Here is a 14,934-nt window from a genome sequence, read left to right as displayed (position 1 = left end):
TATTATGAATTGAATTTATAAAATATTGTTTATAAATATACTTAATCCAAGAAAATACGTACTCCTATAGTCCTATTATTATTTTTTCATAGCAATCACTTTCATGTACGTGTATTTCTACTTTTCATAAAAAAAAAATGAAAGAAAGATTTAGTGAATCCCTTTGTTTTTAGGTACTAAAGGTTTTTGTGGACATTATATATCTTTGACATAGTAATATGTGGGAGACTAGTCATTTGGCATTTGGAAAAGATCCCACTATCTAAGATTCCTTTAACTAACTACCATGCTTATCTCATTTGTAGGATAATTAGGTTAGTTGACATAGTATAGTTATCATCAACCTACTATTCCTATAAGTTAAAGGTTCGAGGGATGAAGGTAGCAAATATATCACACAGTTTTTCGATAAAAAACGATCCTTAACCCCTCTTTTAACTCTTGATTCTTAATTCTATCCATATGATTTATTTGATGGAAGAAAAACAAATATTTACTGAAGGATGCATTTTTCTCTAGCATTCATGTGATACACGCAATATTTTATTGTTTACTCTATCGTTTTTTTATTTATGACGGGTAATTTTTATCTTTATTCTTAAAGACATCAACTTTTTTTAGATAAGAACTTGAGTTTAATTTTCACCTAACCTCTCCCTTTCTCTCGACCTATCTTGTAATCATTAAAAAATTTTCATAACAATTATGATTATAATTCATTTGTAAGAAAAATATTTTACATGATTTATTGATTAGTACTAATTATATATCTAGTACATACTAGTATATTTAATCGTGCAATGCACATATGTGACAATGTATTAAATTAGATAAGTTGCAATTTAAAATCTAAACGATGACATTAAATAATACTCTAATAATGCTCATTTAAGCAATGTATATCTGCGTGTGCAGGACGCAAATATTTTAGTTTGTTAATTTATATAAATTAAATAAGAAAAATAAAAAATTATATCTACAATTTTTGTATTGCAACTCATAGTTATTTATTTTTATTTACAACTATTACTTAATTTTTTTATATTACAGTATTGGCTAAGAGAGAGTGCGCTAGGTAAGATTTAAGAACCAAACTCGAAATCTAAACTTTTTCAAAGCCGTGATATTTGCTTTCTTACTAAAACAAGATTTCATTCTCTAATTTATATATTTATATTATTTATAATTTATTTATTTTACTTAAAATCGAAATTCATAATTGTATCAATTAGGAGTAATATACGTGTACAAAATGTAATTCTTTACGTGAGATATTTTGTATACCAAAACAGCACAGAAGAAGTCGTAGGACAAGACTAAAGTCACTAAATTGTAGGTTAAGAACTGTTTTAATAAGAAAACGACTTATCATAAAGCATTTTCTTATTCCTGTAGGAAACAGCCATAATAGGAAATCAGTAAATCACAATTCACAATTTCATAAAGCTATGAATACGACATCGTTTGGTTGGTATCACTTACATTATTTGTTTTATTACAATTTTTTTTTTCATTTTTTTATATTCAACCAATAAAAAAATGTTTAGTGATGGTTACCAATCAAATTATGTGGCAAAATATGATTAGAGAGTCAAAGATGCAAATAGATCTTCTAACTAACTCATAGAATTTATAAGTCTTAATATAGCCTTATTCTTAATCACTTCCAACTACATTTTGAAAAACCTAAGACTATTTTGTATCATGATTACATTTACAATAGTTCAAATTTATCATAATGTCAATTATTGTGTCCAAGTATCTCTATATGTCTTGAGCGAATAGACCCACATTTGATTAATCTTGTGGACCCTTAAACACATTTAAATATATATAGGTCGGAATTCGACTGAGAATCATGTATATGCAATAAATAAGGAAAAATTAATCTTTCTTGAAGGAGGTAAGAATTGAAATTCTGTTACAAGGATGAAAAGAAATTCTTCAATCGTTAGGTCAATTCAAAATTCTTCATCTCTCTATATGTATTTAATTTGAAGTATGCTAGAGAATCTTTATAAGTAAAAGAGAAAAGAATTTTGATATTTGATTTCTTGACATAAAGGTGAAAAGAAATACTCTATCACAAAATTCTCAATCAAACATCTATATATAATATTGACAATCATGACTTGAATTGACAAAATTTCGAGTACTTTTTATATGAAAAATCAAGTTTTTTTATTTATTACCCTCTCTTTTCCTTAATGAAGTTTTCAAAAGAAATATTCACGGAATATAAGAAAAATAGAATATTTTAGATAGTGGATATATTATTTAATTGAATAATAAATTTGATTGGAGAAAAGTAGGGACCACATGCATCAAAAAAATATTAAAAGAAAGTTAGTGGAAAAAATATGAGGACCAAAACTAATAAAAAATTAGTTTTATAAAGTTAGTGGGAAACATGTGGGGACCATAAGAAATATTAAAATGTTAAATTGAAGTTAGTAGAAGATATGTGGGGTACATAAGCATTATAAAAAATTAAAGTGAGTATGAATAAGGTTATGTTTGTCAAAAATTTGTGACATAAATAAAAAGATTTTCTATGAGAACAACAAATGAAACATTCCAAAATAATAAATAGAAACTTCTTTAAGAAACGGAGGGAGTAGTATTTTTTGGGCGAAAAGTTTTTGAACCCATTGTAAATATTTTTCATTTAAAATAGTAAGGTTGTTAATTTTATTTTACTCTCTCACACCATTTGTTCTTTCATAGTAAGATAATATTCCATCAAATTAAACAACGACAATATTAACATTTATATTTTTCATTGAAAAGAATTTTATGAAATATAAATATTGTTTTTCACTAAAAATATTCTCCATCAAACCTAACACTTCCTAATTACTTTTTGATAAATAATTCAATTAAATAAACAATAAACATGAAACTAATTATCATGTGGAGTGGAGGTGATTATGGGAATACATACATGTGCAATTTTTAGTAGCACACATGGGAAATGAGTGCTAATCAAATTAACTCATGATCGAACATTTGGAACAACATTACATTATATTTAATTATTTATTGGGCAATTATACTTATGATGTGAGTATGTGACAACATAATGATCTTCCTATCTAGATCATTGCATGACCATCCACCAACAAAGTATCCGTTAATTTTTAAAATTTGAATAAAGAACAGTTTTAGAAGTATTTAATTTGTTGCCCACGATGTTAATCAAAGATCTTGTCCCTTAATTTGAAAAGGAATGTTCTAAACAAGGCATTACATTAGAGTATCCAAACAAAACAGCTAATAACATAATATAAGTCGATAATAGATAGATATGACCTACTCGTTCGAGCAAACCATGCATGTTAGGGACTAGTTATGCGATGCGTTTTTACGAATTGTCCTTCGGGTGTTTCTTTTACTCACGTACATTTAATCAGATTTGTATGAAATATACTGTGGAAGCTATTAGCATGTGAACTCCATTACAATAGTGAACTTTGAGCTTCAGGAAGAAAGTTTATGGATTGCGGGTGGTATTTTATTAATATATTGTTTATTGAGTTAATAAAATATAATCATCTTTGAATATGAGGTGTGCAAGACGCAATAATCATTTTTATTGATAAAAAATGCCTACTAAGTTCATACAAGAGCACTCATAAGCTTTATGTTTATTTGAAAAACATTGTTATAAAAATTATTTTTCGATCAAAGACTTGACATGTACTCTTTGAGAAAATAGTAGTATACCTTATAATAATATATTCACCATTATTTTGCTAATTAGTTATTTTGTTTGTATAATTCTAAAGTATTTTTTAGCTTTCTTTGTACATACGGTTTTTTTATATTTATTTTTAGTCATTTTTAGTAAACTTATTATAATATTTTTCTTCTTTTAGTGGCGTCTTATCACTTCAAACCTTATAAAATGTTGTAACTTTAGTGGAGCATATAATATAATTTCAAACTATTTGGAGCTTAAACAACGGCTAATTTCGCTGCATGATAATGGGGTGAATGAGTGATGACGATTTGTCAATCTAATTAAAAAAATAGCGTCGTTTTATGGCTTAAAATTTTGAACCTTCAATTTATCAATTTGTATTGTAGCCATCTTTGTCAGAAATATATAGGATAATCATAACTTCTTTGTTCTTTCTTGTATGTTTCCACATTGCTCGTCTTAATCTTACCTTCCTTTGCTCCTCCACTTGGGTTGTTTGGAAATGAGTGCTAATTTGTTCACTTTTTAGTTGATTTGTTTAATTAACAAAAAATTTAATTATTATTTTTATATACTTTTAAGCTAGCTGAATAAGTCAATCATCCAAGAAAATATTTGGTAAAATTAGTAATTATAATTAAGGCTAAGCACATAATTGTGATTATAAAAGAGTTATGCACATAATTGTAATTGTAGATAAAACAAGATCACCTGATTCACAAGTCACGACAGATATACTTCTCTAGTCCTCTTAACATTGCAGCATCATCATAGTCATGGGCGGGTGGCTCACCCGCCCACACTTGAGAGCACTCACCTAATTTTTAAAAAATTGTAGTCAGCAAGGACTGATCCCACAATCTATCCTCAAAGATTGTTGACATGTGCATCTTACCAACTAAGCTAAACATTTTGTTGATTATCTTAGTATTGATTAATTATATTGATTAATTATGGTTAATTGATATATACCATACTTTGCAGGTCCATATATACATTTCTAACACAATAAATTTATTATAGAAGTATATGCCAATTTTGTAATTGGTAATTTTGAATCTAAAATATTATTATTTTTGATAAATCTTTAATCTAGGTATGTTTGGAATATTTATAATGAATTATTTCTATACCGTTTGTGCTCTCACTGAAATTGAGTTCTAGATCCGCCACTGACCATAGTACCCAGTGTATCCTGCATATATAAAACCATGACCGGGATCTAGGGAAGAAAGGATGGCAGTAACTCATACCCATAAAGAAGCATGCGACTAAAGAGTCTTTGCAATCGAGAAAGATCATCAGAAAGCTAGATATGTTTCTGCAACGAAAAAGGACTCCGCAAGTCTATATCTTACCATACAAGTTTGACTCTTAATTATAAAATTAAAAATAAATAAAAACACATAAAAATAAAAAGAAATTGGTTAAAACAAGTAAAAGAATTACAGACTTTATATGTACCAATTAATTGGTAAAATGGTAAGGTGTTATAGAACTATCCAAATTAGAATTTTAATCTCATATGTACCTTTTACTCATTTTTTATGCACACCATGCACACATATCCAATATACTAGGGTCAATGCCTCCTTTCAACTTCTTACCCAATGCCCCTCTAATAATATATTCTTTTAACTCAACGTATGGATAACATTAGGTGTGAACCTTCCACCACTTGCATTAGGTCAATCTTTGATGCATCAAGTAAACCATATAATTTAGCCTACTCCCAGAGTCGGCCTTAGGGGTGGGCAAGAGGGACTGTTGTTTAGAGCCCCATGTCAATGAAGTAAAATTAATGGTTATAAAAGGTTTATATAGGTGATAAATTGTAAAGGGAAAGGGTCTCAATGTGCTATTTTACCTTGGGTTCCAAAATATCTAGAGTCGGCCCTAACTACTCTTTTAAATCATGTAAGTTGTCACAAAACAAAAGCAATGGACAAAGGTTGGCCCTACATCATCTCATGCCACATGACGATGAGGAACCAACTATATAACCAAATACTTGTCTTGTTCCATAATATTTGCAGTCAAATATATTTTTATATAGTTTATTATAATTGTTGTATTGTTTATATCTAAAATTACACACAATTAAAAATTATGAAAGTTAATATTATAAAAAATATATGATAAAACAAATAAAACAAAACTCCACATAACTATATTTTCACATACTCAAGGAAAATCTATTCAAAATTTCAGCCAAATGACTAAATGGGGAAAAACTGCGTAGGAAGATATGAAATGGTGATGTCATCCGAAAATCACGGATCCAAGATGAAATTCGGTAAAAAGTGAAAGCTACTTATGACCGTACAACCCTACAAGGTGTGTGGTTCAGAAATTCAAATGGTCACTTATATGAGTTATATCCCCACGTGGACAACAATTTTTTATTTTATCAAAAATCTTCTCTTGAATTTTAAGTGACAAAAAAAAAAATTTTAATTTGACTAGTGTTTGTAGTCCTCCGAGGCAGCAGTCGCTGCTGATCGTAACTCGCATTCGCGGACACAACATAACACGACACGATATAATAATACTTCTCTAGTTCCAAATTATTTGTAATATTGGAGATTTTTATACTATTCACTCATCTTTCTTAATTTGCGATTAATTTTTTATCTATGAGTTAAATCATAATCAAGTGAGATCTTGTTTGATTCGTCTTGATGCAAAGATTATTAATATCAACTTTTTATAATTTGTATTATACATAATTAGAGATATTGAGGATTAAATGAGTACATTATTGAATTGCGTGAAAAAGTAAATGTTGCAAGTATTTTTGAACGGAGGAACTATAACAGTCTAGACTCTGTTAGGATTGTGCTTTTGAACACACGACCCACACGTGCACGATCTAGCTCGGCTCGTTCCTACGTCATGTCGCCAGAGGAAGATTAAAAATTTAAATATTTCTAAAAGTCCAGTGTATTTTGAAAATTATGATATTTATCCAACAACTTTGTATCTTTAAATACTTAACATATACTTCCTTCTATTCAACCCATTAGTCTCATTTAGTTTTTTACACTTGCCGAGATAACATTTTAACACTTAATATTTATAATTGTTTTTAATCAAAAATTATAAAAAAATTGATATTAATTATCTTTATATTGAGACTGTAACACCCAGAATTTCCGACCCCATACACGAAACCAAAACCGCAAGGGATGGAAGGAAATTCGGGTGTTACATTAAAATAAAAAAAATAAAAGAATATTAAATTCTAAAAATTTAGGAGTAAAAATTTCGGAAACACCTCTGCTAAAAATCGAACATATGGTAGAGCAATTAACAAAACAAAAACATTAAACTAATCTAAGGCATCATTGCCTTTGAAATCTCACACCACGGCGGAATGATTCATCGCCGGCTTCTCAAATCAACATGTCAAGCATGGATCATGGTTCCAGTGTCAACACTTGCGTTTAAAGGGACATAACTCTTTAAAACCATACAAAGTTATAAACTATGCAGTGGAAATACAAATATACACAGGAGGACACAAAACCTCATAACAAAACGTATACAAGCCAAAGTTTACAAAAGATAAATAAGAGCTACAAAGTCAAAAGATAATGGTATGACACAGATTATGCTTCACTCTCATTACTCTCCCCAATGCAATACAATACAAAAGAAGCTCAAATACCTGCTACGCCCGTCTATGATCCTCCTGCTGCTCAACATCAAACCAAAGGTCAATGTGTCATAGCAGGACAATCATAGAAAGTCATCAAACAATCAAACATAAACACAAACATGTACATGTCAGTAATTAACATCAAATATCATAAGGCCAACCTACTAAATAACATTATGTTACACAACATGAGATGATTTCATAACACACAAGCACAACTAGTTATCATTTATCATTCATTTATACTTCTTAAGCTCATTCCTTCCATTCCGACCCGCACAATGTGTTCTTGGGTGGAATGTAAGTCTTCACTCCTCTTATCAAAACATAAACCCTTGTAAAACACGCGTAGTATCAACTCAACCAAGGTATTAACAGATACCTAACACATGACCTTATAGAACTTGTCTATCATAAAGTAAGTGTGATCATAGTCTATCTTTGGGATTGGTAATCCCTTAAAATAACTTAACTTAAGCGTACTTCTCACTAGCATAAACTATTCTATCAATGAATAAATTTTCTATCAATGAGTAAACGTTCAATCGATGTGTAAGTTTTCTATCAATGAATAAACTTTCTATCATTTAATAACTTTTGATCAATGAATTAACATTCCATCATTGAATAACTTTCTATCAGTGGATCTTTTTTCTACTTCATGGCATAGTGACACGGCCAAGGGCGCGCCCATGGCAAATTATGAGCTCATACCCCCTCCAGCTGACCCTCTCGGATCCTACATTCAGGAAAAAGACACACTGGGGTACCAATCCAGTGAAGAGGCCACCATATTGAGGTGTGCAAAGCCCGGATGGGAACACCTCAGTCAAGGGGAGGTATCGGCCACCCGACACTCAATGAAAATAGTATGCTCATACCCCCCATACGGTGATCCCGTCGGATCTCACCTAGGGGAATACTAAATCAATCAGATATAATCCAGTTGAGTCACACCAACTCATTCTAATCTAATGTTTAATCAAACGGGAATAACTCTCACTTTCTACTATTAATAAGTGTCCTAGGATAGCAGAATTCCAAAATCCACTGAACAACTCAAATGAAATACGAAGTCCACCTATAAAGGAGTCATTCTAACTCCAAGTAAGACATAATCCAATTCTTAAATAGATAACAGGATGGTCCTCGCCTTCTACTAACACTCTTATTCTCTTAACTATTCTAAGCCCGAGGATTTCATAATTAATAATTCTTCGTATAAAGTTTACTCACTAGTACCTCATAGTTTCGATACAATGCATATTATCACAATAAACAATAATGTCTTAAAGAAAATTGCATATAAGGGTTAGTTACTGCGTGTACGTATCTATAAGCATCACTGCACGACCAAATAGTCACAAAAATCACCCAACTAAAGTTCTACCTTCCTCTTATGGGATGGGCACCTATTTAAGTTAGGAGTACAACTAATAAGTCCACTTATCGACTTTGTCATGCCAAGTAAATGCCAAACCACTATCATCAATTCGAGATAATTCTCTAATTACTCTAGCACGCACACATCTCATTCAACATAATCATAATCATCAACTTAACGACGACACAAGTCTTTACATCACTTTAAGAATAGATGCATTATGTGAATCGTTCCTTTACATCAACTAAATGTGAGTTATATTGATTCGCATTACTTTAAATTATAACAAATCAAACTTAAATCTTACAATGTTAATATGATACTAGTATGACGATAATGACAAATCTTAAAATTATCACATCGCAATATCATTCATTACATTCTCCATAGCTTGAAAAACTACAATCAAAACATCACAAGAAGTAAATTTAGCAACCATCAACGATAAGTTGACGCTATGCTCTTAACCTTATTTATAACTTCGATAACAACCTAACAAGAGTATTTGTCATTAACAACAATCAAACAACAACCATTAAAATTATTATTCCTAATTAACAACCAAAATCATTCCCGTAGTCAACTACAATCGTATTCATTACCAACTATCAATATCACAACAGTAATCAACCAAACTATGTCTTAAAAACAACTTGTAAGGTTATCTAATCAATCATCACACCACCAAAATGTAGCATAAGAACACACACCATTACCAATTTCAATTCTAAGTCAAATCCTACTCATTTCATGTTCAAAGATAACACCTTTAACAATCACCCATAATAAAATTCACTAAAAAAAAAAGGAAAATCAACACTAAACTCATAAACTTGATAAAATTCCAATTAGAAACTAGAAAAATTAATTACAGAAAAGAGAAGATGGCATACAATGGAAAAACTAGAAAAGGGTGAGAATAAAGGTGGTTGTTATGGTGGTGGCGCAGGTGGAGCACAGAGATAGTGGGGGGAACCGAACACCTTGTGTAGGCGGCGCGTGGGCAACCGCGGTTGCTGATGGACGATAAAACGCAGCATGCTGCTGCTGTCCGTGGAGGGGAAAGGTCCACCTGGTGCAGCTGGTGTTGGGGGAGGAGGCGCGGCCTGTTTGGTTGTGGAGGGTGGGGTGGGGGGGGAGGAGCCGCTGCTGGTCTGTTGTGGGGGAGGAGGCGTAGACAATTAGGGAGAAGGAAGAGAGGAAAACACGTGGTTTTTGTGAGTGAGGGAAAAATGAGAAGTCTCCCTTGTAAACCCTAACTCATCTTATATTAGGGTGAACCTTCTAGCAAGATCCAATAAAGAAACCTCACTTTATTATGCTCACAATTTTAATAAAGATAATACTTATAATACAAACCTCATATTTTAGTAATCACAACTCTATTTTTAATATAATTATATGTAAACATTCAGATTTTTCGTATATGACAGAAGTCTATTAAAACTCGAAAATAATTTAATATAATTATAAAATCCCCAATAAAATTATTATAATAATAAAATAATAATGTCAATAAATGATGAAGTGTTACAGAGACGAATCAAACAAGATTCCCTTTACTATGTTTTAACTTATTACTTAAAAATAAAATACAAATTAAGAGTAATGAGTGAATAGTGACAAAAAATAAATAGGACTAACGGGTGGACTAGGATAGAGTATTACGCAATTTAATGTTGAGACTTGAGACCTTCAATTTTATAGGACCTCATGCATACAAACTGCTTGCAATTAAAAATGTTAAACATGCCTAAAACTTCTCCACATGTCACTATATGTCTATATACTAGTAGTTACTAGTTAAAGACGAGTTTGAAGAATTGATAGTGTGATTAGATTCTTTAATTAATTAAGAAATCCATAGCGATTTATTAGCTTCTTAAAGGAAATCGGATAAAGCAAGTATTTATGTCATAAACTTACTAAGTAGTTAAGTGGTCTATTATGTAGTTGACGGCACTTCCTTAAGCTAATGGAATTATAAAACTAGGACTTAGTCAAACACACAAAATTGTTGGGGAAAGATGTAAATGTATTTATTTTAGTATAGTATAAGCTGATGAAATAAAAACGCTAACATAAAGATAATGAGAATTGAAATAAAATCTTATTTAAAAGATTTTTATATCGATATTATAGTTTAAATATTTTTATAAATATTATATGCCCATAAGGCCATAACTATTTGATTAGAATTTTCTTAGCATTTTATTTTTGACAACGGTTTAAATTCTTCTACAAAACGCCTTGAATTTAAAGTGTATTTTCTTATCAAAATGACATAGTTATTTATATTTAAATCTTCTTTTTATCAAATATGAAAATCCAATCAAATTCAATACGATTAAGTCCCCGTTATAAGAACAATAAAACTATTTCTTCTACAAAATGCATTGAATTTAAAGTGCGTTTTGTTATGAGGAAGACATAATTATCTATATTTAAATTTTTTTATTCAAATACAAATATCTCATCAAATTTTAATTGATTAATTTGATCACCGTTATAAAAACATCGCTTTTACTTTCATTAAAAAATTATACTGCTTTTTAAAAAATAATTTATAGTGATGAAAATTTAAAAATATTTTTGATCAAATAGATCAAGTCTGGTTGACTATTCTTATTAACTAGGCAATCACAAGATGAAATGAGATAGGGGTTGGAGTTAAAGATTTTCTGAAAGCGTTTATAATGAGTTAAAGATTTTCTAAAAGCATTTACATGTTGAGTAGAAGGTTTGAGATTCGACTCCTATGCAGGTATCAGCTAGGGATTTCTTGACTGCAAGCATCCTCTTTATTTCTTCCTTGAGGGAAACATATATGGTTTTTCCGCATGTTTCAGGAAAAAAAATCCCATCCAAATTCTAACTTGTGAGGAATATTGAAATTATCATTTACTTTTTTTATTTAGATGGTTTTCATGATATCCCTTTCCAAACAAAACTCATATTTTTGTATAAAAACCTTCCCTCAACCATATAATTTCATTCATCATGATTCATGAATTTTATTTAGTATTGTTGTTTACTAACACCAAGGCATTTGAAGTAGCCCACATTTATCCTCATCTTAGTCATCTCTAAGTATAAATTATTATTTAATGAAGTATATGTCCTATAAATTAAATTAATTTAAGCATAAATAATAATCTCATAGAAATTATCCTCCATGGAATCATACTACATAGATCTTTGTTAAAAAAAAAGTACATAGATCTCTCATAATGTCAATATTTAATGTCTACATAGATCTAGAAATTCGGACTGTCAAGAAAAAAAAGAATTAATTATTTATATAAATGGTGAAATTTATAACTTTATTATTGAAATGAAGAAAAATCCGACTTTAATTATTATGCTAACTCATAATTTTTAATTTATTTAATTTTTTTATGTAAATACATGATTTTAGGAGAATCTTTTAATTAAAGTCTCAAATATTTTATATATGTCTAGAGTACTATACTTAAAAAGTGTAAAATTCCTTTCCAAAGAGTGATGATCATTAAATAAACAACAAGGTATTTTTGCTTCTTATTAGGAGTATAAAGTATTCTTCATGTATATAGTACTTGTAGTAATGTACGTATGTACGAATTGTTGTCTTCAGGGTATTCATTGATCATATTCTTATGCATGCACTTTTTTACGGCCTGGTGCTGTTTACATCTTTAATTTGTCTTATTTTTTTATTTATCTTTTTAAACATTTTAGAATATTTATACGAAAAAATAGTAATACATTGAAAAAAAATAGTACATAAATATATACGTACATCATGTATAATACGAGTAGTTAATTAGAATAAGTAATTTTGATTTATTTTTAATTTGTTAATCAACAAACATATGAAATATTTTGAATGTATTTCCTCTCCAGTTTCTTTGTTTATGATGCTATAGTAATTCAATTTCTTTAATTCTATATTTAGATCTTGCACATTATTCAAACTTTCAGCTCTACCAACACACTATATTAAGATGGGTGCATATTAAAGGAGATTTTTTAAGCAGGTTCGACTACATAGGATTACAAAAAATTGAAGGCTTTAATATTAAATTATGTAGTATTATATTTATTGTCTAAAGATACAAAGTTATTCGAAAAATATCATAATTTTTGAAATTGTACATAAAATTTTTTTTAAAATTTTTGCTCTGTCACTAATGCACATTATTATTAAATTAACTCATAATCGTCATTTACATATATAATAGAAGTATGTGATGATTGTATAATTTTATGAATATAAATTTAACTTCATCAATAAAGTCACCATTAATGAATTTGAAATTCATTGAAGACAAAATGATAGACAGATTGTACATTGATAATTAATATTTTGAAAAAAAAAAATCATGAGATAGAGTGTAGACCAATAATAATATCCCAACAAGAAAAAAAAAAAAAGGTACGAATGATATTAAATTGATTGAAAGAGTAAAATGTTGGAATGCTTTTTTACTTTTTACTTTGACTATGACATAACCATCTGGTTATGGTTATAAACTTTATATTTCATCATATTCTAAATTTCTAATCAAATACTATGAGTAATTTTTTTTGACACTATGTATACATCTATGTTTATTTATATTTATTTTTAAACTATAATATAAAATATATATAGTTAAATAAAATATTATTTATTTAATTCGTCTTAATATGTATTTTATTAATATTAAGTTTTACTAATTTTTAACAAAATAAAATTAGAAATATTTAGAATTAAAATAAAGCATCGATTTGTATGTAGTGCAGTCTCCGATAAATTTTGGGCTCTAGGTGAAAACTAAAAATGGGGCCCTTATATAAGTAAAGTTTTGTTTTTTTTCTTCAACTATGAGTCATATAATTTCTCTTTTTTCATTACATAAATGTCAAATAAATATACGAATTTAAGATTATATAATAATAATAAGGTAAAAAAATATAACTAAAGAACAAATTTTAAACAATAAGGATTAACTTATTTCGGGGTTCCTTTCATGAGTTGGACCCTGAGCGATTACACCTCAAAACTACCCAAAAATTGCCTTGTTTATATGCCAATAAAAATTAGACATTTAATTAAATTAGAAGGTATAATAGTGTATATGGTGGTCCACATTCAAAATTTAAATCTTAGATTAATATGAAATTAGGCTTTTTTAAGTCGTACAATTACAAATCATGATTCACGAAGTTTGCATGATCATTAGCACAACCAAAAAGAAGATATGATTAATACTCCTATTAACTTGCCTTTAATTAAGAATAGGGAAGAATACGTGCTTGAAAAAATAAAAAGCACTCTAGTCTTAACTAAACAAGACAAAAGTTAATCAAAGTTTTGAAAGAGTTTGTTCTTTTCGTCTATTTTTTTTTATAGTTTTAAAATTAATTTTTAAATTTTAATATTTCTAAATATACTATATAAAATATTATAAAAAGCGTATAATAAAAAATAAGTATCTAATAATACAAATCTAAAAATATACTTATATAAAATGGATATATATGTATTTTTTTAATTGCATAATTTTTATGAAATTTAATTATTTTCAAAATGGATAATTGATGTAAAAATTATTAGAAACATTGACAAATTGGCAATTTGCCCGAACCAAAGGGCAAAGGAGACATTGAATGAGTCATTAAGGAAGTAGATCTACAATGCGACAAACGAGGAGGTCGGCAGTTGTCGGCCGGTGAATCAGGCTTACTACACTTTTTTTTTTTTACTTTTTTATTTATATATTTGTATCACATATTAAATATTAAATAATTAAAATAAGTATTTAAAATATTGATATAAATGTAATCAATTTAGTTAAATTATTTAGTGAAATTTGAAACTTTTACGGTATACTATGAAATGAAAATTTGAGTACACGACGTGCATTTCAAACCTTTTATCCGTATTTATTATTACATCATCACAAATTAGATATATTGTAACTTTGTAAGAATACAATATCGGATATAATTATAAGTTGAAAACAAAAATGAAAGTATATTAAAATTTTTAGTACAGTTAGAGGAGCGAATCAAGAATACAGAAGTTAAAGGGGCCGAAAAAATATGAACAAATATTAAAGGCATATAATTGAAAAGTATGCAGAAAATTAACTAAAAATATTAGCCGAAAAAATAAACAGAAAATAAATTGTAATGTTTTCTTAATTAATATGTGATAAT

This window comes from Amaranthus tricolor, chromosome 3, assembly GCF_026212465.1.
Source record: "Amaranthus tricolor cultivar Red isolate AtriRed21 chromosome 3, ASM2621246v1, whole genome shotgun sequence".
In the NCBI taxonomy this organism is placed as follows: Eukaryota; Viridiplantae; Streptophyta; class Magnoliopsida; order Caryophyllales; family Amaranthaceae; genus Amaranthus; species Amaranthus tricolor.
This window is presented reverse-complemented; position numbering follows the sequence as displayed.